Raw genomic sequence first — 25791 nt, 5'->3', positions numbered from 1 at the left:
CTAACACCATGGGGGACGCCCCTGGTGTTGTGCCGAGAAGGGGGGGTGTCACATCCGGTGACACCCCAGTGCCGAGAAGGGGGGGTGTCACATCCGGTGACACCCCAGCGCCGAGAAGGGGGGGTGTCACACCCGGTGACACCCCAGTGCCGAGAAGGGGGGGTGTCACACCCGGTGACACCCCAGTGCCGAGAAGGGGGGGTGTCACACCCGGTGACACCCCAGTGCCGAGAAGGGGGAGCGTCACATTCGGTGACGTTCCAGTGCCGTTGACGGGTAACGTCACAATGCCGTCGAGTGACGTTACAGTGCCGCTGTCGGGGGAGACCACGCCCAATGGAATCCCAGTGCCGTCGAGAGATACCACACCCGGTGGAGTCTCAGTGCCGTCGTCGTTGTCAGGGGATGCCACACCCAGTGAAATCCCACTATCACCTGCAGCGTTCATGGTAGAAATAGAGTCTCTAGCCGCGGGGTATTCACCATCACCTCCTGTATACCTAGTAGAGGGAAAAGACTCTAGGCCCGGGGGCGCTGAACCAAGGGAGGACAGCGACACAGATTTTCTCAACCCATGGGCAGTTGTCGGGGGAAAACCACGGACACGGGAAGAGAAAAGAGCAATCAAGACAGGCTGGGCCATACCTCAAAGGCCCATCAGGAAATCACACCCTTCCGCAGAAGGAACGAACAGAGCGGTCAGGTCGGCGGACAACAGCCCGAAGAAGAGGGAACCAGCATTGAGGAGATGGAACTCTCTTGATTTGGAGAAACCTACTACATGGCAACCTATGACTCACGAGAAGAAGCAGAATCCGGGGAAAAGCCCAGAAGCAAGACCGGAGAAGACGGGTCACGAGGGATCACAGCAGCAGAGCCCAGGAAAAAGTCCAGAAGCTGGAAGCAGCTGGGGACCAAATCAAACAAGTCCAGAGAAGACCTGGGGCCCGAAGGAGCAAAAGAGCCCGGAAGCATACCGAAGACTCTTCCAGGAAAAGTACCGGCACCTCACGGACGGAAATGAAATCAAGCCAGTCCCAGGGAAGCTCGAAAGCCTCAGAAGAAGAATTGTGTCCCTAGTGACTTTCGATGAAAAACAAAAGGGGCTCACCGGATTGAGCAAGGAGAAAATGATAAGCTTGTTGGTGGAAACAAACATCCCAGCAACTTACATAGTGCGTAGAAGTTACGCAATGTGGGATGTCCTGCTACCCACAGAAGAAGACGCCATCAGAACATCGAAAAGCGACACAATATGGAAGGGGATCCGGTGTAAGCCAGAATACCTGGAAAAAAGACGAACAACGGTGACCATTCTGGGAGTCCCATGGTGTTTCGAAGAGGAGCAGGTCGGAGCCATCTTATCACAATATGGGGACGTGGAGGCAGTGACGGCAGCGCGAGGCCCCAAAAATATAATGACCGGAGATTATAAGCTCAAGATGAGGGTCAACAGAGCTGGCTTCAACACAATCCCCGCCCAACTGACATGGGAGAAATGGACAATGTCCATAATCGTCGAAGGCAGAAGGCCACACTGTTGGAGCTGTAGGATGCCGGGCCACATGGCGAAGTTCTGCCCGAAGAGGGATCCAGTGCCCCCACCGACAGCGGTGCCCCCGGTGAAAGTGACGGAGAAAGCAGTCACACCAACAACGGAGACACCAAGGAGCTGGAGTACTGTGGCCAAGAAGGGAAAGCAGAAGACAGTGGCCCCGGAAAAGCCAAAAGACCAGAAACAAAAGGAAGAGAAGTCGGGAGTGAAACGAAAGTTGGCCCCCGAATCAGAAGAGGAAGAAGAAGAAAAGAAGACGGAAAAAAGAAGCCTGGCAGCCACAAACAAGAAGGTTAAGGAAGACCAGGAAGACGACGACGAAGAAGACCAAGAAAACCCTGCCCAACCGTCAGACCCCATGGATGAGCAGAATACCCCTCCCCCTACCACTACTACTCCTACTACCAACGAGGAGACCTCTGAAGCCCAAACTTCCGAAGACGTAGAAGCCGGGTCCCCAGAGGACATGGAAGCAGAAGAGAACAAAGAGACGATCAGCACCACCACCACCCCGGTAGCCCCGATCCGGACTGAACGAACACGGAAGAGGCCTTTCTTACCCGGGGAGAGGATATGCGAGGTGGATGTGAGCCAGGGACCGGTGGACCTCAGCGCAGGCCAGAAGAAGCACGTCCAAAAGCTGGAAAAGCTCACCGAAGTGGACGGGAAGGAAGTGGAGAGGCCAACCAACTTCAGTGAAGCACCGATGCTCATCACGTTCCTGAGAAAGGAGAAGGGGGCCAGAGTAAAAGCATTATGGAGGATGGTTGCCGAAGCGAAACTGGCTTTTCCGGGGCTGAAGATTGTGGATGAGGAGCACCCGTCCTTAATGCAAATAGCAGTCAAGTGCGAAGGGAGGGTCCCCATTTATGTTCACCCATCCCTTTATAGAGCCTTGAAAATAACCTTTCCCTTAGACGTGGGGGGACTGGTCCGAGGAGGTCAGTTCACAACAGAGTTGCTAACTGGCAGCATCGGTCAGTCTTTCGGCGTTCTAACACCCGAGGACTTTAGACCCGTTTTTGAGGGATACTTCTAGTTAAGGAAATTATGGCAAACTTGAACCTAGCTAGTTTAAATGCGAGGGGCATGAGATCTCGAAGCAAGGCTGCTCGCGTGCTGAGGGATCTCATAGCCCTGGAGGTAGATATAGCTACAATTCAGGAGACCCACTTTGTTGGGCCCGGGGATTGCAGTGTGCTGGTGAACGACTTTGACGTTTATTCAGCATACGGCAATTCCTTTAGCCGTGGGGTTTCTGTGTTAGTGAGTCGCACCCTAGGTGCGGCGGTTACTGTAGTTCACGCGTGCGCTCATGGAAGGCTGGTCGTGGTCGATGTTGCCGTTAAAAGCAGTAAGTTCCGGATTTTGGCAGTTTACGCGCCCAATATCGCTGGGGAGAGGGTTTCCTTTTTTCGGCAGGTGGAGGTGTTCCTTTCGGCGGGTCCGGAGCGAGTAGTTTTAATGGGGGACTGGAATGCCATCCTGGACCCCAAGATAGATAAGGTCGGGGGGAATAGAGGGTCGGATCGGTGTGAAAGCAGCCTGTCTGACCTGATGGCCTCGTGCGATCTTGTCGACAGGTTCCGTCTGGATCACCCAGGGAGGGAGATGTGGACGTGGCAAAGTAGCGTGGCCGCCTGTCCAAGTACCTACTTGGACAGGATGTTAATTAGAAGAGGCGACATAGATTTCTTATCGTGTCCCACGTTCCACTGGTTAGGTCATTCGGACCATAAATTAGTAATGGCCCGTTTGAGATTAGGTAATAGGCCTAGGTTGGCTGGCTACTGGAAGTTGAACGCCTCCTTGTTGGAGATGAACGACTTTCGGGAACAGCTGACAACACTAATTCAGCGGGAGTTAGTGGGGGCGGTTACCGGGAGTAGCTGGTGGGTTAGACTTAAGGCTACCATTAGGCTCTTTTGTGTCCAATACAGCCAACGCCTCGCGTTAACTAGGGCACGGACCAAAAGGCAGCTAGAAGATAGATTGACCCGGGCGGTGGTTGGTGGGGATCCCCTAGAGATAAACATAGTTAAGGGGGACCTTCAGCGCTTGGCTAGCGAGCGTTACGAAGGGCAAGTAGTTAGGGCTAGGTTAAAAAGAGTCTCTAACGAAGCCGTGAACGTTGACGCTGTTGAGCGTAAGGCTGCCTTAAGACGTGGTTCGGACGGGTACATTCGGAAGGTGAAAAACCTGGAAGGACATACCCTCGTATCGACTCGAGAGATTTGCAATGGGTTTCGTCAACATTTGAAGGAACGCTTTACCCAACTACCCAGACTCCGCGGCCAGGAGTTTGGCAGCTATTTAGCCGGCTCGCCCCGCCTTACTGCGGACCGAGCAGCTAGCTGTGATGGGGTGGTTACAGAGCGTGAAGTCATTACTGCGTTGAAGCAGGTTGGCCAGAACAGATCTCCAGGGCTCGATGGTCTGCCCTACGAATTGTATTTGAGGCTGTCGCCCATGTTTGTTCCTCTTCTGACGGGTGTGTTTAACCACTGGTTTTCCCAGGGATCCATCCCTGGGCAGGTAACCAAAGGAGTGGTCACACTACTGAAGAAGAAAGAGCGGCATGGTGGGGAGGACTTAGATGATTACAGGCCCATCACTCTGCTAAACACAGAGTTGAAGATTTTGGCCCGCGTTCTTGCAAACCGACTGCAGGTTGTCATCGGTGATTTGGTCGAACCGGATCAGACTTGTTCTGTGAAGGGGAGAACGATTAAAGACAACTTGCACTTGGTGCGCACGATCATAGAGGGGTTAGAAGACGACACAGGAGCCGCGCTGATCAATTTAGATCAGTCCAAAGCTTTCGATAGGGTCGACCATGGTTTCTTGGAGTCTGTTTTGGAGACCGCCGGTTTTGGTCCGGACTTCCGCAAGTGGATTTCCGTTTTGTATCGTGACCCCACGGTAGCGGTACAAGTAAATGGTAGGTTGTCGGAGTCCTTTGGGGTCTCTCGGTCGGTGCGCCAGGGGTGTCCGCTGTCGCCTCTGCTTTATGTCCTGGCGTTGGAGCCCTTCCTTCGCAAGTTAAGGGACGAGACGACGAGACCAGTCCTACGCGGGATAGCTCTACCTGGCGGCCGATTTGCCAGGGTTTCCGCGTACGCCGATGACGTCACCGTTTATGTAGGGCGAAGGATCGATATTAAAGCGGTGATAGAGGCGGTCGATGAGTATGAACGTGTTACAGGGGCCATAGTCAACCGCAGCAAGTCCGTTGGCCTGCGGTTGGGCACTTGGACCGGGGTAAACTCGCTTCCAGGTGAGTTCGGCTGGACAGATGGCCCGGTAAAGATTCTTGGAATCTGGTTCGGGCCTGGGCTCCAGCTGGACAAAAATTGGTCGGAGGTACAGACAAAGGTCGAATCGTCAGTGGGGACTTGGATTCGCAGGGGTTTGTCCCTGAAGGGTCGTGCGGAGGCGTGCCAAACTTACGTCTTTCCGTTGATCCTTTACCACTTGTCAGTACTTCCTCTGCCTGCGGACCGCTGTAAGGCTTTGGAGCGACTCCTTTTCAGACTCCTCTGGAAAGGGGGAAAGCCGTATGTCCGTAGACAGGTCTGTACACAGAAACTCAGCGATGGAGGCTTGGGAATGCCTGACTTGTTAAGTCATAAGCACGCCGAAAGATTGGCGTTCCTAAGTCGGACACTGCTTGAGGAATTGCACTGGGTGCCAGTTGTGGAGCACGCTTTCCCACAGCTCGTACCCTCCCCTGCCGCCGAAGGTCGCAGAAGACCGGCGGGGGAACGGCGGTTCCTCTCCGAATGCCGAGCCGCCCTTAGGGCATTGCCGGGGTCCAGTGACCTTGCACGGCCTAGGAGGAGACTGTATCGGGATTTAGTAGTGGGGACCGCAAAAGATCCGCTGGTTGAGCGGCTGCACATGTCGAGGGAGGAGGTCCTCTCTCAGTGGAATTGGGCGCCAGCCAGTAGCTTTCTAAATAATTCAGAGTTTTCAATCACATGGAGGCTAGTCCGGAATGCGCTGCCACTTTTCGGCGTACTAGCCGGATTCTGCAGAGAGGATGAATACGTTCCTTTCTGCCCCCGCTGCGAGGAAGACGAAGATGAAACGAGGGAGCATGCCTTTTTTCTTTGCAGCGGAGTTCGGAGGCTCTGGGAGTACGTCGGAAGGGTAACGGCTCGCATCGACCCCGAGCGGTTGGTGCCACTTGATTTGGCGTACGTCGTCGACAACATGGATCCGCCGTTTACTGGGGAGAGACGATTGGTGTTTCTAGCGATCCTAGCAGTAGCTAGATTAGTAACGTGGATTTCACGTCTTGAGATTGTCCATGAGGAGCAATCTGTTTCGGATCGGGATCTGGTTGGTCGCTTTAAACATCAACTTAAAGTAAAGATCAGATGCGATTGGAAAAGATTGCACCGCATGGACTTTGATAGGAGATGGGTGCACAACACTAGTTTGTGCATCCGACGAGGCGCTAGGTTTAAGTTTGTTTTCCCACCCTAGTGGTATCTGTCAGGCGGTGCTAAGGTTCTACGGAACCCAGCCCCAAACAAAGTAACAGAGTAGGGATAGTTAGGTCCTAACCACCACGAGTGGAAAATTCTTTATTAGATACTAGACTAGGGCAAGTATGAAAGTTTGATCCCGTCCCTGAATTTATTTTTATCGGCAATAGGAGAGCTTCCAAAAGATGCCCAGTCCACCCTTTGTTTTGTCCCCGGTCCGTTTGCCCCTATACGTACATTTATCTTGGAAGACGCCGTCCAGTCCTGATGTTACCCATCCCTATCTAATTTATTTTCAAATATCGTCCCTAGGTCCCCCACTCCCCACTAGGGAACGACCTGCTTGCTTTCGACCTTCGGGACCGAAAGACAGTAGGCGCTCCATATTTAGAAATAGGTTGGGGGGATCCATTACTAACCCGACCCCATAGGCATTTTGTTAATTTGTTTTCTTTTCTTTTTGGGTGTATTTTAGTTTGCCCCCCTCCCCATCATCTCATCCCTCATTTTTAGGAAAAAAATTTTATTTCCAAAAATCATATTTTCTTTTTGTTTGTACATATGATTTTGTTTTGTTGAATAAAAACATTTATTTCTTTCAGTTAAAAACGCCAACGCCATACGCTGGGGAGATTTTAAGTAGATAAACTCCATGGTAAGAATGATAATATAAAAAATAGTGTCTTAGCATAGGAATTTTAATAAAGTCTTCAAAGACCTAGCATAGTTTAGAATGACCCTCGACCCCCCCTTTCCCCCTACTGGCTTCATGCCTAAGTGTCTCTGGACCCCAAATGAGGGCCTGGCAGTAGATAATGCCAGGTCCGGGGCAGAACACTAAATAAAGGGCTTGGTTCTCATGCAAAGCTCGTACTAATTTTGACGTTTTCTATTCTTTTTCAGATTGTTCAGTGTCTGGAACCGACTTAAGCAGCCGGCAGGACTAGAGGTTACCCACGTACCCTTTTGTGGTGAAGGCCCTCTAGCTTCCAAATCGGCGGGTCGGGGAAGGGCACTGGGCCAACAAATCAAGAGGCAGGCCTCTGCCTCTAACACCATGGGGGACGCCCCTGGTGTTGTGCCGAGAAGGGGGGGTGTCACATCCGGTGACACCCCAGTGCCGAGAAGGGGGGGTGTCACATCCGGTGACACCCCAGCGCCGAGAAGGGGGGGTGTCACACCCGGTGACACCCCAGTGCCGAGAAGGGGGGGTGTCACACCCGGTGACACCCCAGTGCCGAGAAGGGGGGGTGTCACACCCGGTGACACCCCAGTGCCGAGAAGGGGGGGTGTCACACCCGGTGACACCCCAGTGCCGAGAAGGGGGAGCGTCACACCCGGTGACACCCCAGTGCCGAGAAGGGGGAGCGTCACATTCGGTGACGTTCCAGTGCCGTTGACGGGTAACGTCACAATGCCGTCGAGTGACGTTACAGTGCCGCTGTCGGGGGAGACCACGCCCAATGGAATCCCAGTGCCGTCGAGAGATACCACACCCGGTGGAGTCTCAGTGCCGTCGTCGTTGTCAGGGGATGCCACACCCAGTGAAATCCCACTATCACCTGCAGCGTTCATGGTAGAAATAGAGTCTCTAGCCGCGGGGTATTCACCATCACCTCCTGTATACCTAGTAGAGGGAAAAGACTCTAGGCCCGGGGGCGCTGAACCAAGGGAGGACAGCGACACAGATTTTCTCAACCCATGGGCAGTTGTCGGGGGAAAACCACGGACACGGGAAGAGAAAAGAGCAATCAAGACAGGCTGGGCCATACCTCAAAGGCCCATCAGGAAATCACACCCTTCCGCAGAAGGAACGAACAGAGCGGTCAGGTCGGCGGACAACAGCCCGAAGAAGAGGGAACCAGCATTGAGGAGATGGAACTCTCTTGAGTTGGAGAAACCTACTACATGGCAACCTATGACTCACGAGAAGAAGCAGAATCCGGGGAAAAGCCCAGAAGCAAGACCGGAGAAGACGGGTCACGAGGGATCACAGCAGCAGAGCCCAGGAAAGAGTCCAGAAGCTGGAAGCAGCTGGGGACCAAATCAAACAAGTCCAGAGAAGACCTGGGGCCCGAAGGAGCAAAAGAGCCCGGAAGCATACCGAAGACTCTTCCAGGAAAAGTACCGGCACCTCACGGACGGAAATGAAATCAAGCCAGTCCCCGGGAAGCTCGAAAGCCTCAGAAGAAGAATTGTGTCCCTAGTGACTTTCGATGAAAAACAGAAGGGGCTCACCGGATTGAGCAAGGAGAAAATGATAAGCTTGTTGGTGGAAACAAACATCCCAGCAACTTACATAGTGCGTAGAAGTTACGCAATGTGGGATGTCCTGCTACCCACAGAAGAAGACGCCATCAGAACATCAAAAAGCGACACAATATGGAAGGGGATCCGGTGTAAGCCAGAATACCTGGAAAAAAGACGAACAACGGTGACCATTCTGGGAGTCCCATGGTGTTTCGAAGAGGAGCAGGTCGGAGCCATCTTATCACAATATGGGGACGTGGAGGCAGTGACGGCAGCGCGAGGCCCCAAAAATATAATGACCGGAGATTATAAGCTCAAGATGAGGGTCAACAGAGCTGGCTTCAACACAATCCCCGCCCAACTGACATGGGAGAAATGGACAATGTCCATAATCGTCGAAGGCAGAAGGCCACACTGTTGGAGCTGTAGGATGCCGGGCCACATGGCGAAGTTCTGCCCGAAGAGGGATCCAGTGCCCCCACCGACAGCGGTGCCCCCGGTGAAAGTGACGGAGAAAGCAGTCACACCAACAGCGGAGACACCAAGGAGCTGGAGTACTGTGGCCAAGAAGGGAAAGCAGAAGACAGTGGCCCCGGAAAAGCCAAAAGACCAGAAACAAAAGGAAGAGAAGTCGGGAGTGAAACGAAAGTTGGCCCCCGAATCAGAAGAGGAAGAAGAAGAAAAGAAGACGGAAAAAAGAAGCCTGGCAGCCACAAACAAGAAGGTTAAGGAAGACCAGGAAGACGACGACGAAGAAGACCAAGAAAACCCTGCCCAACCGTCAGACCCCATGGATGAGCAGAATACCCCTCCCCCTACCACTACTACTCCTACTACCAACGAGGAGACCTCTGAAGCCCAAACTTCCGAAGACGTAGAAGCCGGGTCCCCAGAGGACATGGAAGCAGAAGAGAACAAAGAGACGATCAGCACCACCACCACCCCGGTAGCCCCGATCCGGACTGAACGAACACGGAAGAGGCCTTTCTTACCCGGGGAGAGGATATGCGAGGGGGACGTGAGCCAGGGACCGGTGGACCTCAGCGCAGGCCAGAAGAAACACGTCCAAAAGCTGGAAAAGCTCACCGAAGTGGACGGGAAGGAAGTGGAGAGGCCAACCAACTTCAGTGAAGCACCGATGCTCATCACGTTCCTAAGAAAGGAGAAGGGGGCCAGAGTAAAAGCATTATGGAGGATGGTTGCCGAAGCGAAACTGGCTTTTCCGGGGCTGAAGATTGTGGATGAGGAGCACCCGTCCTTAATGCAAATAGCAGTCAAGTGCGAAGGGAGGGTCCCCATTTATGTTCACCCATCCCTTTATAGAGCCTTGAAAATAACCTTTCCCTTAGACGTGGGGGGACTGGTCCGAGGAGGTCAGTTCACAACAGAGTTGCTAACTGGCAGCATCGGTCAGTCTTTCGGCGTTCTAACACCCGAGGACTTTAGACCCGTTTTTGAGGGATACTTCTAGTTAAGGAAATTATGGCAAACTTGAACCTAGCTAGTTTAAATGCGAGGGGCATGAGATCTCGAAGCAAGGCTGCTCGCGTGCTGAGGGATCTCATAGCCCTGGAGGTAGATATAGCTACAATTCAGGAGACCCACTTTGTTGGGCCCGGGGATTGCAGTGTGCTGGTGAACGACTTTGACGTTTATTCAGCATACGGCAATTCCTTTAGCCGTGGGGTTTCTGTGTTAGTGAGTCGCACCCTAGGTGCGGCGGTTACTGTAGTTCACGCGTGCGCTCATGGAAGGCTGGTCGTGGTCGATGTTGCCGTTAAAAGCAGTAAGTTCCGGATTTTGGCAGTTTACGCGCCCAATATCACTGGGGAGAGGGTTTCCTTTTTTCGGCAGGTGGAGGTGTTCCTTTCGGCGGGTCCGGAGCGAGTAGTTTTAATGGGGGACTGGAATGCCATCCTGGACCCCAAGATAGATAAGGTCGGGGGGAATAGAGGGTCGGATCGGTGTGAAAGCAGCCTGTCTGACCTGATGGCCTCGTGCGATCTTGTCGACAGGTTCCGTCTGGATCACCCAGGGAGGGAGATGTGGACGTGGCAAAGTAGCGTGGCCGCCTGTCCAAGTACCTACTTGGACAGGATGTTAATTAGAAGAGGCGACATAGATTTCTTATCGTGTCCCACGTTCCACTGGTTAGGTCATTCGGACCATAAATTAGTAATGGCCCGTTTGAGATTAGGTAATAGGCCTAGGTTGGCTGGCTACTGGAAGTTGAACGCCTCCTTGTTGGAGATGAACGACTTTCGGGAACAGCTGACAACACTAATTCAGCGGGAGTTAGTGGGGGCGGTTACCGGGAGTAGCTGGTGGGTTAGACTTAAGGCTACCATTAGGCTCTTTTGTGTCCAATACAGCCAACGCCTCGCGTTAACTAGGGCACGGACCAAAAGGCAGCTAGAAGATAGATTGACCCGGGCGGTGGCTGGTGGGGATCCCCTAGAGATAAACATAGTTAAGGGGGACCTTCAGCGCTTGGCTAGCGAGCGTTACGAAGGGCAAGTAGTTAGGGCTAGGTTAAAAAGAGTCTCTAACGAAGCCGTGAACGTTGACGCTGTTGAGCGTAAGGCTGCCTTAAGACGTGGTTCGGACGGGTACATTCGGAAGGTGAAAAACCTGGAAGGACATACCCTCGTATCGACTCGAGAGATTTGCAATGGGTTTCGTCAACATTTGAAGGAACGCTTTACCCAACTACCCAGACTCCGCGGCCAGGAGTTTGGCAGCTATTTAGCCGGCTCGCCCCGCCTTACTGCGGACCGAGCAGCTAGCTGTGATGGGGTGGTTACAGAGCGTGAAGTCATTACTGCGTTGAAGCAGGTTGGCCAGAACAGATCTCCAGGGCTCGATGGTCTGCCCTACGAATTGTATTTGAGGCTGTCGCCCATGTTTGTTCCTCTTCTGACGGGTGTGTTTAACCACTGGTTTTCCCAGGGATCCATCCCTGGGCAGGTAACCAAAGGAGTGGTCACACTACTGAAGAAGAAAGAGCGGCATGGTGGGGAGGACTTAGATGATTACAGGCCCATCACTCTGCTAAACACAGAGTTGAAGATTTTGGCCCGCGTTCTTGCAAACCGACTGCAGGTTGTCATCGGTGATTTGGTCGAACCGGATCAGACTTGTTCTGTGAAGGGGAGAACGATTAAAGACAACTTGCACTTGGTTCGCACGATCATAGAGGGGTTAGAAGACGACACAGGAGCCGCGCTGATCAATTTAGATCAGTCCAAAGCTTTCGATAGGGTCGACCATGGTTTCTTGGAGTCTGTTTTGGAGACCGCCGGTTTTGGTCCGGACTTCCGCAAGTGGATTTCCGTTTTGTATCGTGACCCCACGGTAGCGGTACAAGTAAATGGTAGGTTGTCGGAGTCCTTTGGGGTCTCTCGGTCGGTGCGCCAGGGGTGTCCGCTGTCGCCTCTGCTTTATGTCCTGGCGTTGGAGCCCTTCCTTCGCAAGTTAAGGGACGAGACGACGAGACCAGTCCTACGCGGGATAGCTCTACCTGGCGGCCGATTTGCCAGGGTTTCCGCGTACGCCGATGACGTCACCGTTTATGTAGGGCGAAGGATCGATATTAAAGCGGTGATAGAGGCGGTCGATGAGTATGAACGTGTTACAGGGGCCATAGTCAACCGCAGCAAGTCCGTTGGCCTGCGGTTGGGCACTTGGACCGGGGTAAACTCGCTTCCAGGTGAGTTCGGCTGGACAGATGGCCCGGTAAAGATTCTTGGAATCTGGTTCGGGCCTGGGCTCCAGCTGGACAAAAATTGGTCGGAGGTACAGACAAAGGTCGAATCGTCAGTGGGGACTTGGATTCGCAGGGGTTTGTCCCTGAAGGGTCGTGCGGAGGCGTGCCAAACTTACGTCTTTCCGTTGATCCTTTACCACTTGTCAGTACTTCCTCTGCCTGCGGACCGCTGTAAGGCTTTGGAGCGACTCCTTTTCAGACTCCTCTGGAAAGGGGGAAAGCCGTATGTCCGTAGACAGGTCTGTACACAGAAACTCAACGATGGAGGCTTGGGAATGCCTGACTTGTTAAGTCATAAGCACGCCGAAAGATTGGCGTTCCTAAGTCGGACACTGCTTGAGGAATTGCACTGGGTACCAGTTGTGGAGCACGCTTTCCCACAGCTCGTGCCCTCCCCTGCCGCCGAAGGTCGCAGAAGACCGGCGGGGGAACGGCGGTTCCTCTCCGAATGCCGAGCCGCCCTTAGGGCATTGCCGGGGTCCAGTGACCTTGCACGGCCTAGGAGGAGACTGTATCGGGATTTAGTAGTGGGGACCGCAAAAGATCCGCTGGTTGAGCGGCTGCACATGTCGAGGGAGGAGGTCCTCTCTCAGTGGAATTGGGCGCCAGCCAGTAGCTTTCTAAATAATTCAGAGTTTTCAATCACATGGAGGCTAGTCCGGAATGCGCTGCCACTTTTCGGCGTACTAGCCGGATTCTGCAGAGAGGATGAATACGTTCCTTTCTGCCCCCGCTGCGAGGAAGACGAAGATGAAACGAGGGAGCATGCCTTTTTTCTTTGCAGCGGAGTTCGGAGGCTCTGGGAGTACGTCGGAAGGGTAACGGCTCGCATCGACCCCGAGCGGTTGGTGCCACTTGATTTGGCGTACTTCGTCGACAACATGGATCCGCCGTTTACTGGGGAGAGACGATTGGTGTTTCTAGCGATCCTAGCAGTAGCTAGATTAGTAACGTGGATTTCACGTCTTGAGATTGTCCATGAGGAGCAATCTGTTTCGGATCGGGATCTGGTTGGTCGCTTTAAACATCAACTTAAAGTAAAGATCAGATGCGATTGGAAAAGATTGCACCGCATGGACTTTGATAGGAGATGGGTGCACAACACTAGTTTGTGCATCCGACGAGGCGCTAGGTTTAAGTTTGTTTTCCCACCCTAGTGGTATCTGTCAGGCGGTGCTAAGGTTCTACGGAACCCAGCCCCAAACAAAGTAACAGAGTAGGGATAGTTAGGTCCTAACCACCACGAGTGGAAAATTCTTTATTAGATACTAGACTAGGGCAAGTATGAAAGTTGATCCCGTCCCTGAATTTATTTTTATCGGCAATAGGAGAGCTTCCAAAAGATGCCCAGTCCACCCTTTGTTTTGTCCCCGGTCTGTTTGCCCCTATACGTACATTTATCTTGGAAGACGCCGTCCAGTCCTGATGTTACCCATCCCTATCTAATTTATTTTCAAATATCGTCCCTAGGTCCCCCACTCCCCACTAGGGAACGACCTGCTTGCTTTCGACCTTCGGGACCGAAAGACAGTAGGCGCTCCATATTTAGAAATAGGTTGGGGGGATCCATTACTAACCCGACCCCATAGGCATTTTGTTAATTTGTTTTTTCTTTTCTTTTTGGGTGTATCTTAGTTTGCCCCCCTCCCCATCATCTCATCCCTCATTTTTAGAAAAAATTTTATTTCCAAAATCATATTTTCTTTTTTGTTTGTACATATGATTTTGTTTTGTTGAATAAAAACATTTATTTCTTTCAGTTAAAAACGCCAAAGCCATACGCTGGGGAGATTTTAAGTAGATAAACTCCATGGTAAGAATGATAATATAAAAAATAGTGTCTTAGCATAGGAATTTTAATAAAGTCTTCAAAGACCTAGCATAGTTTAGAATGACCCTCGACCCCCCTTTCCCCCTACTGGCTTCATGCCTAAGTGTCTCTGGACCCCAAATGAGGGCCTGGCAGTAGATAATGCCAGGTCCGGGGCAGAACACTAAATAAAGGGCTTGGTTCTCATGCGAAGCTCCTTTAACTGTTCACGTTTTCTATTCTTTTTTCAGATTGTTCAGTGTCTGGAACCGACTTAAGCAGCCGGCAGGACTAGAGGTTACCCACGTACCCTTTTGTGGTGAAGGCCCTCTAGCTTCCAAATCGGCGGGTCGGGGAAGGGCACTGGGCCAACAAATCAAGAGGCAGGCCTCTGCCTCTAACACCATGGGGGACGCCCCTGGTGTTGTGCCGAGAAGGGGGGGTGTCACACCCGGTGACACCCCAGTGCCGAGAAGGGGGGGTGTCACATCCGGTGACACCCCAGTGCCGAGAAGGGGGGGTGTCACATCCGGTGACACCCCAGCGCCGAGAAGGGGGGGTGTCACACCCGGTGACACCCCAGTGCCGAGAAGGGGGGGTGTCACACCCGGTGACACCCCAGTGCCGAGAAGGGGGGGTGTCACACCCGGTGACACCCCAGTGCCGAGAAGGGGGAGCGTCACATTCGGTGACGTTCCAGTGCCGTTGACGGGTAACGTCACAATGCCGTCGAGTGACGTTACAGTGCCGATGTCGGGGGAGACCACGCCCAGTGGAATCCCAGTGCCGTCGAGAGATACCACACCCGGTGGAGTCTCAGTGCCGTCGTCGTTGTCAGGGGATGCCACACCCAGTGAAATCCCACTATCACCTGCAGCGTTCATGGTAGAAATAGAGTCTCTAGCCGCGGGGTATTCACCATCACCTCCTGTATACCTAGTAGAGGGAAAAGACTCTAGGCCCGGGGGCGCTGAACCAAGGGACGACAGCGACACAGATTTTCTCAACCCATGGGCAGTTGTCGGGGGAAAACCACGGACACGGGAAGAGAAAAGAGCAATCAAGACAGGCTGGGCCATACCTCAAAGGCCCATCAGGAAATCACACCCCTCCACAGAAGGAACGAACAGAGCGGTCAGGTCGGCGGACAACAGCCCGAAGAAGAGGGAACCAGCATTGAGGAGATGGAACTCTCTTGAGTTGAAGAAACCTACTACATGGCAACCTATGACTCACGAGAAGAAGCAGAATCCGGGGAAAAGCCCAGAAGCAAGACCGGAGAAGACGGGTCACGAGGGATCACAGCAGCAGAGCCCAGGAAAGAGTCCAGAAGCTGGAAGCAGCTGGGGACCAAATCAAACAAGTCCAGAGAAGACCTGGGGCCCGAAGGAGCAAAAGAGCCCGGAAGCATACCGAAGACTCTTCCAGGAAAAGTACCGGCACCTCACGGACGGAAATGAAATCAAGCCAGTCCCCGGGAAGCTCGAAAGCCTCAGAAGAAGAATTGTGTCCCTAGTGACTTTCGATGAAAAACAGAAGGGGCTCACCGGATTGAGCAAGGAGAAAATGATAAGCTTGTTGGTGGAAACAAACATCCCAGCAACTTACATAGTGCGTAGAAGTTACGCAATGTGGGATGTCCTGCTACCCACAGAAGAAGACGCCATCAGAACATCGAAAAGCGACACAATATGGAAGGGGATCCGGTGTAAGCCAGAATACCTGGAAAAAAGACGAACAACGGTGACCATTCTGGGAGTCCCATGGTGTTTCGAAGAGGAGCAGGTCGGAGCCATCTTATCACAATATGGGGACGTGGAGGCAGTGACGGCAGCGCGAGGCCCCAAAAATATAATGACCGGAGATTATAAGCTCAAGATGAGGGTCAACAGAGCTGGCTTCAACACAATCCCCGCCCAACTGACATGGGAGAAATGGACAATGTCCATAATCGTCGAAGGCAGAAGGCCACACTGTTGGAGCTGTAGGATGCCGGGCCACATGGCGAAGTTCTGCCCGAAGAGGGATCCAGTGCCCCCACCGACAGCGGTGCCCCCGGTGAAAGTGACGGAGAAAGCAGTCACACCAACAGCGGAGACACCAAGGAGCTGGAGTACTGTGGCCAAGAAGGGAAAGCAGAAGACAGTGGCCCCGGAAAAGCCAAAAGACCAGAAACAAAAGGAAGAGAAGTCGGGAGTGAAACGAAAGTTGGCCCCCGAATCAGAAGAGGAAGAAGAAGAAAAGAAGACGGAAAAAAGAAGCCTGGCAGCCACAAACAAGAAGGTTAAGGAAGACCAGGAAGACGACGACGAAGAAGACCAAGAAAACCCTGCCCAACCGTCAGACCCCATGGATGAGCAGAATACCCCTCCCCCTACCACTACTACTCCTACTACCAACGAGGAGACCTCTGAAGCCCAAACTTCCGAAGACGTAGAAGCCGGGCCCCCAGAGGACATGGAAGCAGAAGAGAACAAAGAGACGATCAGCACCACCACCACCCCGGTAGCCCCGATCCGGACTGAACGAACACGGAAGAGGCCTTTCTTACCCGGGGAGAGGATATGCGAGGTGGATGTGAGCCAGGGACCGGTGGACCTCAGCGCAGGCCAGAAGAAGCACGTCCATAAGCTGGAAAAGCTCACCGAAGTGGACGGGAAGGAAGTGGAGAGGCCAACCAACTTCAGTGAAGCACCGATGCTCATCACGTTCCTGAGAAAGGAGAAGGGGGCCAGAGTAAAAGCATTATGGAGGATGGTTGCCGAAGCGAAACTGGCTTTTCCGGGGCTGAAGATTGTGGATGAGGAGCACCCGTCCTTAATGCAAATAGCAGTCAAGTGCGAAGGGAGGGTCCCCATTTATGTTCACCCATCCCTTTATAGAGCCTTGAAAATAACCTTTCCCTTAGACGTGGGGGGACTGGTCCGAGGAGGTCAGTTCACAACAGAGTTGCTAACTGGCAGCATCGGTCAGTCTTTCGGCGTTCTAACACCCGAGGACTTTAGACCCGTTTTTGAGGGATACTTCTAGTTAAGGAAATTATGGCAAACTTGAACCTAGCTAGTTTAAATGCGAGGGGCATGAGATCTCGAAGCAAGGCTGCTCGCGTGCTGAGGGATCTCATAGCCCTGGAAGTAGATATAGCTACAATTCAGGAGACCCACTTTGTTGGGCCCGGGGATTGCAGTGTGCTGGTAAACGACTTTGACGTTTATTCAGCATACGGCAATTCCTTTAGCCGTGGGGTTTCTGTGTTAGTGAGTCGCACCCTAGGTGCGGCGGTTACTGTAGTTCACGCGTGCGCTCATGGAAGGCTGGTCGTGGTCGATGTTGCCGTTAAAAGCAGTAAGTTCCGGATTTTGGCAGTTTACGCGCCCAATATCGCTGGGGAGAGGGTTTCCTTTTTTCGGCAGGTGGAGGTGTTCCTTTCGGCGGGTCCGGAGCGAGTAGTTTTAATGGGGGACTGGAATGCCATCCTGGACCCCAAGATAGATAAGGTCGGGGGGAATAGAGGGTCGGATCGGTGTGAAAGCAGCCTGTCTGACCTGATGGCCTCGTGCGATCTTGTCGACAGGTTCCGTCTGGATCACCCAGGGAGGGAGATGTGGACGTGGCAAAGTAGCGTGGCCGCCTGTCCAAGTACCTACTTGGACAGGATGTTAATTAGAAGAGGCGACATAGATTTCTTATCGTGTCCCACGTTCCACTGGTTAGGTCATTCGGACCATAAATTAGTAATGGCCCGTTTGAGATTAGGTAATAGGCCTAGGTTGGCTGGCTACTGGAAGTTGAACGCCTCCTTGTTGGAGATGAACGACTTTCGGGAACAGCTGACAACACTAATTCAGCGGGAGTTAGTGGGGGCGGTTACCGGGAGTAGCTGGTGGGTTAGACTTAAGGCTACCATTAGGCTCTTTTGTGTCCAATACAGCCAACGCCTCGCGTTAACTAGGGCACGGACCAAAAGGCAGCTAGAAGATAGATTGACCCGGGCGGTGGTTGGTGGGGATCCCCTAGAGATAAACATAGTTAAGGGGGACCTTCAGCGCTTGGCTAGCGAGCGTTACGAAGGGCAAGTAGTTAGGGCTAGGTTAAAAAGAGTCTCTAACGAAGCCGTGAACGTTGACGCTGTTGAGCGTAAGGCTGCCTTAAGACGTGGTTCGGACGGGTACATTCGGAAGGTGAAAAACCTGGAAGGACATACCCTCGTATCGACTCGAGAGATTTGCAATGGGTTTCGTCAACATTTGAAGGAACGCTTTACCCAACTACCCAGACTCCGCGGCCAGGAGTTTGGCAGCTATTTAGCCGGCTCGCCCCGCCTTACTGCGGACCGAGCAACTAGCTGTGATGGGGTGGTTACAGAGCGTGAAGTCATTACTGCGTTGAAGCAGGTTGGCCAGAACAGATCTCCAGGGCTCGATGGTCTGCCCTACGAATTGTATTTGAGGCTGTCGCCCATGTTTGTTCCTCTTCTGACGGGTGTGTTTAACCACTGGTTTTCCCAGGGATCCATCCCTGGGCAGGTAACCAAAGGAGTGGTCACACTACTGAAGAAGAAAGAGCGGCATGGTGGGGAGGACTTAGATGATTACAGGCCCATCACTCTGCTAAACACAGAGTTGAAGATTTTGGCCCGCGTTCTTGCAAACCGACTGCAGGTTGTCATCGGTGATTTGGTCGAACCGGATCAGACTTGTTCTGTGAAGGGGAGAACGATTAAAGACAACTTGCACTTGGTGCGCACGATCATAGAGGGGTTAGAAGACGACACAGGAGCCGCGCTGATCAATTTAGATCAGTCCAAAGCTTTCGATAGGGTCGACCATGGTTTCTTGGAGTCTGTTTTGGAGACCGCCGGTTTTGGTCCGGACTTCCGCAAGTGGATTTCCGTTTTGTATCGTGACCCCACGGTAGCGGTACAAGTAAATGGTAGGTTGTCGGAGTCCTTTGGGGTCTCTCGGTCGGTGCGCCAGGGGTGTCCGCTGTCGCCTCTGCTTTATGTCCTGGCGTTGGAGCCCTTCCTTCGCAAGTTAAGGGACGAGACGACGAGACCAGTCCTACGCGGGATAGCTCTACCTGGCGGCCGATTTGCCAGGGTTTCCGCGTACGCCGATGACGTCACCGTTTATGTAGGGCGAAGGATCGATATTAAAGCGGTGATAGAGGCGGTCGATGAGTATGAACGTGTTACAGGGGCCATAGTCAACCGCAGCAAGTCCGTTGGCCTGCGGTTGGGCACTTGGACCGGGGTAAACTCGCTTCCAGGTGAGTTCGGCTGGACAGATGGCCCGGTAAAGATTCTTGGAATCTGGTTCGGGCCTGGGCTCCAGCTGGACAAAAATTGGTCGGAGGTACAGACAAAGGTCGAATCGTCAGTGGGGACTTGGATTCGCAGGGGTTTGTCCCTGAAGGGTCGTGCGGAGGCGTGCCAAACTTACGTCTTTCCGTTGATCCTTTACCACTTGTCAGTACTTCCTCTGCCTGCGGACCGCTGTAAGGCTTTGGAGCGACTCCTTTTCAGACTCCTCTGGAAAGGGGGAAAGCCGTATGTCCGTAGACAGGTCTGTACACAGAAACTCAGCGATGGAGGCTTGGGAATGCCTGACTTGTTAAGTCATAAGCACGCCGAAAGATTGGCGTTCCTAAGTCGGACACTGCTTGAGGAATTGCACTGGGTGCCAGTTGTGGAGCACGCTTTCCCACAGCTCGTACCCTCCCCTGCCGCCGAAGGTCGCAGAAGACCGGCGGGGGAACGGCGGTTCCTCTCCGAATGCCGAGCCGCCCTTAGGGCATTGCCGGGGTCCAGTGACCTTGCACGGCCTAGGAGGAGACTGTATCGGGATTTAGTAGTGGGGACCGCAAAAGATCCGCTGGTTGAGCGGCTGCACATGTCGAGGGAGGAGGTCCTCTCTCAGTGGAATTGGGCGCCAGCCAGTAGCTTTCTAAATAATTCAGAGTTTTCAATCACATGGAGGCTAGTCCGGAATGCGCTGCCACTTTTCGGCGTACTAGCCGGTTTCTGCAGAGAGGATGAATACGTTCCTTTCTGCCCCCGCTGCGAGGAAGACGAAGATGAAACGAGGGAGCATGCCTTTTTTCTTTGCAGCGGAGTTCGGAGGCTCTGGGAGTACGTCGGAAGGGTAACGGCTCGCATCGACCCCGAGCGGTTGGTGCCACTTGATTTGGCGTACGTCGTCGACAACATGGATCCGCCGTTTACTGGGGAGAGACGATTGGTGTTTCTAGCGATCCTAGCAGTAGCTAGATTAGTAACGTGGATTTCACGTCTTGAGATTGTCCATGAGGAGCAATCTGTTTCGGATCGGGATCTGGTTGGTCGCTTTAAACATCAACTTAAAGTAAAGATCAGATGCGATTGGAAAAGATTGCACCGCATGGACTTTGATAGGAGATGGGTGCACAACACTAGTTTGTGCATCCGACGAGGCGCTAGGTTTAAGTTTGTTTTCCCACCCTAGTGGTATCTGTCAGGCGGTGCTAAGGTTCTACGGAACCCAGCCCCAAACAAAGTAACAGAGTAGGGATAGTTAGGTCCTAACCACCACGAGTGGAAAATTCTTTATTAGATACTAGACTAGGGCAAGTATGAAAGTTTGATCCCGTCCCTGAATTTATTTTTATCGGCAATAGGAGAGCTTCCAAAAGATGCCCAGTCCACCCTTTGTTTTGTCCCCGGTCCGTTTGCCCCTATACGTACATTTATCTTGGAAGACGCCGTCCAGTCCTGATGTTACCCATCCCTATCTAATTTATTTTCAAATATCGTCCCTAGGTCCCCCACTCCCCACTAGGGAACGACCTGCTTGCTTTCGACCTTCGGGACCGAAAGACAGTAGGCGCTCCATATTTAGAAATAGGTTGGGGGGATCCATTACTAACCCGACCCCATAGGCATTTTGTTAATTTGTTTTCTTTTCTTTTTGGGTGTATTTTAGTTTGCCCCCCTCCCCATCATCTCATCCCTCATTTTTAGGAAAAAAATTTTATTTCCAAAAATCATATTTTCTTTTTGTTTGTACATATGATTTTGTTTTGTTGAATAAAAACATTTATTTCTTTCAGTTAAAAACGCCAACGCCATACGCTGGGGAGATTTTAAGTAGATAAACTCCATGGTAAGAATGATAATATAAAAAATAGTGTCTTAGCATAGGAATTTTAATAAAGTCTTCAAAGACCTAGCATAGTTTAGAATGACCCTCGACCCCCCCTTTCCCCCTACTGGCTTCATGCCTAAGTGTCTCTGGACCCCAAATGAGGGCCTGGCAGTAGATAATGCCAGGTCCGGGGCAGAACACTAAATAAAGGGCTTGGTTCTCATGCAAAGCTCGTACTAATTTTGACGTTTTCTATTCTTTTTCAGATTGTTCAGTGTCTGGAACCGACTTAAGCAGCCGGCAGGACTAGAGGTTACCCACGTACCCTTTTGTGGTGAAGGCCCTCTAGCTTCCAAATCGGCGGGTCGGGGAAGGGCACTGGGCCAACAAATCAAGAGGCAGGCCTCTGCCTCTAACACCATGGGGGACGCCCCTGGTGTTGTGCCGAGAAGGGGGGGTGTCACATCCGGTGACACCCCAGTGCCGAGAAGGGGGGGTGTCACATCCGGTGACACCCCAGCGCCGAGAAGGGGGGGTGTCACACCCGGTGACACCCCAGTGCCGAGAAGGGGGGGTGTCACATCCGGTGACACCCCAGTGCCGAGAAGGGGGGGTGTCACACCCGGTGACACCCCAGTGCCGAGAAGGGGGAGCGTCACATTCGGTGACGTTCCAGTGCCGTTGACGGGTAACGTCACAATGCCGTCGAGTGACGTTACAGTGCCGCTGTCGGGGGAGACCACGCCCAGTGGAATCCCAGTGCCGTCGAGAGATACCACACCCGGTGGAGTCTCAGTGCCGTCGTCGTTGTCAGGGGATGCCACACCCAGTGAAATCCCACTATCACCTGCAGCGTTCATGGTAGAAATAGAGTCTCTAGCCGCGGGGTATTCACCATCACCTCCAGTATACCTAGTAGAGGGAAAACACTCTAGGCCCGGGGGCGCTGAACCAAGGGAGGACAGCGACACAGATTTTCTCAACCCATGGGCAGTTGTCGGGGGAAAACCACGGACACGGGAAGAGAAAAGAGCAATCAAGACAGGCTGGGCCATACCTCAAAGGCCCATCAGGAAATCACACCCTTCCGCAGAAGGAACGAACAGAGCGGTCAGGTCGGCGGACAACAGCCCGAAGAAGAGGGAACCAGCATTGAGGAGATGGAACTCTCTTGAGTTGGAGAAACCTACTACATGGCAACCTATGACTCACGAGAAGAAGCATAATCCGGGGAAAAGCCCAGAAGCAAAACCGGAGAAGAAGGGTCACGAGGGACCACTGCAGCGGAGCCCAGGAAAGAGTCCAGAAGCTGGAAGCAGCTGGGGACCAAATCAAACAAGTCCAGAGAAGACCTGGGGCCCAAAGGAGCAAAAGAGCCCGGAAGCATACCGAAGACTCTTCCAGGAAAAGTACCGGCACCTCACGGACGGAAATGAAATCAAGCCAGTCCCAGGGAAGCTCGAAAGCCTCAGAAGAAGAATTGTGTCCCTAGTGACTTTCGATGAAAAACAGAAGGGGCTCACCGGATTGAGCAAGGAGAAAATGATAAGCTTGTTGGTGGAAACAAACATCCCAGCAACTTACATAGTGCGTAGAAGTTACGCAATGTGGGATGTCCTGCTACCCACAGAAGAAGACGCCATCAGAACATCAAAAAGCGACACAATATGGAAGGGGATCCGGTGTAAGCCAGAATACCTGGAAAAAAGACGAACAACGGTGACCATTCTGGGAGTCCCATGGTGTTTCGAAGAGGAGCAGGTCGGAGCCATCTTATCACAATATGGGGACGTGGAGGCAGTGACGGCAGCGCGAGGCCCCAAAAATATAATGACCGGAGATTATAAGCTCAAGATGAGGGTCAACAGAGCTGGCTTCAACACAATCCCCGCCCAACTGACATGGGAGAAATGGACAATGTCCATAATCGTCGAAGGCAGAAGGCCACACTGTTGGAGCTGTAGGATGCCGGGCCACATGGCGAAGTTCTGCCCGAAGAGGGATCCAGTGCCCCCACCGACAGCGGTGCCCCCGGTGAAAGTGACGGAGAAAGCAGTCACACCAACAGCGGAGACACCAAGGAGCTGGAGTACTGTGGCCAAGAAGGGAAAGCAGAAGACAGTGGCCCCGGAAAAGCCAAAAGACCAGAAACAAAAGGAAGAGAAGTCGGGAGTGAAACGAAAGTTGGCCCCCGAATCAGAAGAGGAAGAAGAAGAAAAGAAGACGGAAAAAAGAAGCCTGGCAGCCACAAACAAGAAGGTTAAGGAAGACCAGGAAGACGACGACGAAGAAGACCAAGAAAACCCTGCCCAACCGTCAGACCCCATGGATGAGCAGAATACCCCTCCCCCTACCACTACTACTCCTACTACCAACGAGGAGACCTCTGAAGCCCAAACTTCCGAAGACGTAGAAGCCGGGTCCCCAGAGGACATGGAAGCAGAAGAGAACAAAGAGACGATCAGCACCACCACCACCCCGGTAGCCCCGATCCGGACTGAACGAACACGGAAGAGGCCTTTCTTACCCGGGGAGAGGATATGCGAGGTGGACGTGAGCCAGGGACCGGTGGACCTCAGCGCAGGCCAGAAGAAACACGTCCAAAAGCTGGAAAAGCTCACCGAAGTGGACGGGAAGGAAGTGGAGAGGCCAACCAACTTCAGTGAAGCACCGATGCTCATCACGTTCCTAAGAAAGGAGAAGGGGGCCAGAGTAAAAGCATTATGGAGGATGGTTGCCGAAGCGAAACTGGCTTTTCCGGGGCTGAAGATTGTGGATGAGGAGCACCCGTCCTTAATGCAAATAGCAGTCAAGTGCGAAGGGAGGGTCCCCATTTATGTTCACCCATCCCTTTATAGAGCCTTGAAAATAACCTTTCCCTTAGACGTGGGGGGACTGGTCCGAGGAGGTCAGTTCACAACAGAGTTGCTAACTGGCAGCATCGGTCAGTCTTTCGGCGTTCTAACACCCGAGGACTTTAGACCCGTTTTTGAGGGATACTTCTAGTTAGGGAAATTATGGCAAACTTGAACCTAGCTAGTTTAAATGCGAGGGGCATGAGATCTCGAAGCAAGGCTGCTCGCGTGCTGAGGGATCTCATAGCCCTGGAGGTAGATATAGCTACAATTCAGGAGACCCACTTTGTTGGGCCCGGGGATTGCAGTGTGCTGGTGAACGACTTTGACGTTTATTCAGCATACGGCAATTCCTTTAGCCGTGGGGTTTCTGTGTTAGTGAGTCGCACCCTAGGTGCGGCGGTTACTGTAGTTCACGCGTGCGCTCATGGAAGGCTGGTCGTGGTCGATGTTGCCGTTAAAAGCAGTAAGTTCCGGATCTTGGCAGTTTACGCGCCCAATATCGCTGGGGAGAGGGTTTCCTTTTTTCGGCAGGTGGAGGTGTTCCTTTCGGCGGGTCCGGAGCGAGTAGTTTTAATGGGGGACTGGAATGCCATCCTGGACCCCAAGATAGATAAGGTCGGGGGGAATAGAGGGTCGGATCGGTGTGAAAACAGCCTGTCTGACCTGATGGCCTCGTGCGATCTTGTCGACAGGTTCCGTCTGGATCACCCAGGGAGGGAGATGTGGACGTGGCAAAGTAGCATGGCCGCCTGTCCAAGTACCTACTTGGACAGGATGTTAATTAGAAGAGGCGACATAGATTTCTTATCGTGTCCCACGTTCCACTGGTTAGGTCATTCGGACCATAAATTAGTAATGGCCCGTTTGAGATTAGGTAATAGGCCTAGGTTGGCAGGCTACTGGAAGTTGAACGCCTCCTTGTTGGAGATGAACGACTTTCGGGAACAGCTGACAACACTAATTCAGCGGGAGTTAGTGGGGGCGGTTACCGGGAGTAGCTGGTGGGTTAGACTTAAGGCTACCATTAGGCTCTTTTGTGTCCAATACAGCCAACGCCTCGCGTTAACTAGGGCACGGACCAAAAGGCAGCTAGAAGATAGATTGACCCGGGCGGTGGTTGGTGGGGATCCCCTAGAGATAAACATAGTTAAGGGGGACCTTCAGCGCTTGGCTAGCGAGCGTTACGAAGGGCAAGTAGTTAGGGCTAGGTTAAAAAGAGTCTCTAACGAAGCCGTGAACGTTGACGCTGTTGAGCGTAAGGCTGCCTTAAGACGTGGTTCGGACGGGTACATTCGGAAGGTGAAAAACCTGGAAGGACATACCCTCGTATCGACTCGAGAGATTTGCAGTGGGTTTCGTCAACATTTGAAGGAACGCTTTACCCAACTACCCAGACTCCGCGGCCAGGAGTTTGGCAGCTATTTAGCCGGCTCGCCCCGCCTTACTGCGGACCGAGCAGCTAGCTGTGATGGGGTGGTTACAGAGCGTGAAGTCATTACTGCGTTGAAGCAGGTTGGCCAGAACAGATCTCCAGGGCTCGATGGTCTGCCCTACGAATTGTATTTGAGGCTGTCGCCCATGTTTGTTCCTCTTCTGACGGGTGTGTTTAACCACTGGTTTTCCCAGGGATCCATCCCTGGGCAGGTAACCAAAGGAGTGGTCACACTACTGAAGAAGAAAGAGCGGCATGGTGGGGAGGACTTAGATGATTACAGGCCCATCACTCTGCTAAACACAGAGTTGAAGATTTTGGCCCGCGTTCTTGCAAACCGACTGCAGGTTGTCATCGGTGATTTGGTCGAACCGGATCAGACTTGTTCTGTGAAGGGGAGAACGATTAAAGACAACTTGCACTTGGTGCGCACGATCATAGAGGGGTTAGAAGACGACACAGGAGCCGCGCTGATCAATTTAGATCAGTCCAAAGCTTTCGATAGG

This window comes from Euprymna scolopes, chromosome 2 (assembly GCF_053919585.1).
Source record: "Euprymna scolopes isolate OS-2025 chromosome 2, ASM5391958v1, whole genome shotgun sequence".
NCBI lineage: Eukaryota > Metazoa > Mollusca > Cephalopoda > Sepiida > Sepiolidae > Euprymna > Euprymna scolopes.
The sequence above is the reverse complement of the archived record's forward strand: the minus strand, read 5'-3'. Positions refer to the sequence as shown.